The 1,911-nt window shown below is 38.4% G+C and overlaps 1 pseudogene; it reads right to left on the reverse strand.

Moving 5' to 3' along the window:
- Window positions 1-413: 413 nt before the first annotated feature.
- On the reverse strand, window positions 414-1,271 carry LOC149996150 (small ubiquitin-related modifier 2 pseudogene; annotated as a pseudogene).
- Window positions 1,272-1,911: the final 640 nt, after the last annotated feature.

Below are 1,911 nucleotides of genomic sequence, written 5' to 3' on the forward strand. Positions count from 1 at the left end.
CTGATGGCAACTGTGTGCTTGGCTTGGCTTCCCAGACCTGAGGGACTAATTAAAGCTCAATATAGGAATTCCTTGTAACGTTCCAGAAAAGCAGACTTAAGAAAGCCTCAGTGGATTGAGTGCTGGAATGTAAACAGAAGGGTTGCTGGCTCAATTGTTAGTAATTGCACATACCTAAATTGTGGGCCAGGTCTCCAGTTGGGGGCATGCAAGAGGCAAACACATATCAACGTTTCTCTTCCTCTCTTTCTCCCTCCCTTCCCTCTTTAAAAATAAATAAATAAAATCTTTTTTTTTTTCATTTTAAACAAGAAGTTTATTTAAACAACAAGATGCTTGACTTGAAGGGAAAACTATCCAGGATTCATTTCTCTTAGAGTAATTTATCCCTACTTAAAGACAGATTGCCCTACAAGTAACAGCTATGTACAAAAAAGTTATAAAATTGTCCTTGGTTTTACAATGATAAATGAAAAACATTAAAATTCTCCAATCAAACAAGGTATGCAAGGATTTTTATGTTGTTCTTTTTTTGTTAAACAGTGAGAGCAAAATAACTTACTGGAATATAAAGATAAGAGCTGAATGAGCATGCCACTAATGGAGAAAGGGGGTATTTTCACAGAACCAGTATTTTCCCCCATCCCATCTCCATTTGATGTCAATCAAAACATATTATTGGCCATTTAGTTTAAAAAAAATGCAAATGCTTGTGCACATACATCAGTTACTTTATGTACAATAAAGGAACGGGGGAAGGGGAAATGAAAGGATAGAGAAAACTATACTGTAGTAGTCAAGATGTGGTGGAACCAAATTGCAGTTTGCTAACTGAGAATGTCTTCTTGGTCTGGAGGAACAGAGTTCTGAAGTAAAATAGCAGGTTCCCTTTTTAGCAGACACCTCCTGTCTGCTGCTGGAACACGTCAATTGTATCTTCATCCTCCATTTCCAACTGTGCAGGTGTGTCTGTTTCATTGATTGGCTGCCCGTCAAATCGGAATCTGATCTGCCTCATCGACAAACCCTGCCGTTCGCAGTAGGCCTTCATCAGCTTGCTGAGCGGCGCGTGCCTCTTAATCTTGAACTGCACCAGGGACCCGTCCTGCCCCGCCACCTTCAAGTTAATGTGGTCGTTGTTCTTGGTCTTGACGCCTTCCTTGGGCTTTTCATCGGCCATGGCGAGCGCCGGAGTCTCCTCAGCTGCCGCTTCACAAAAGAGGTACCAGGTCCTCACCAAATGAGCACACAAGCAGCACCAGGAGCGGCAGAAGAAGCTAAATAAAATCTTTTAAAAAAAGAAAGCCTATATAATCAATTGTTTTTCCTGCTGTGTTTATGCAAATAATCAGTCAAACTGAAACTGAACTTAATGCAGTAAATGAATTGGTCTTGATTTGGCTCTTAGACAAAAATGAGGGTGATTTTAGGAGAAAAATTATGTTTCAATAAAATCTATTATACACAATTATGGAAAGTAGACTCCAATTCAGTGAATTGTCTGTAAAATTTTATTTAGCTCATATGAACAAGATGGATCCTGAATTTTTCCAGTTTTCTTTTAAACTAATGTTTAACTTTTTTTTTCATCCTTTGATTTGGAATTATGAGACCTACTGATGTAGTGTCAAACATACAGAATTCACCTCAGCACCTGATGATATCACCAGAGACTTTTAAACTACAGAAAAAGAGGATCTATCAGATTGTCACTGCTTAATTTTATTTCAGCAAAAGCCTTGCATTTGGAAGTCTTCTCTTCTGGAAGTCTTGCAGACTCAGAAACTGGTTTATAATTTGCTGTGTTCATTAACCTTTGTGTTCTTTCTGTTTTCATAGAATGTATACTATGATCTTATTTATCTGACTTCTCTGTAAATTCTTGGGGGTTGTCTGCTTGGTGTATGAGGA

This window comes from Furipterus horrens, unplaced genomic scaffold, assembly GCF_987537825.1.
Source record: "Furipterus horrens unplaced genomic scaffold, mFurHor1.1.pri manual_scaffold_12, whole genome shotgun sequence".
NCBI classification, from domain to species: Eukaryota; Metazoa; Chordata; class Mammalia; order Chiroptera; family Furipteridae; genus Furipterus; species Furipterus horrens.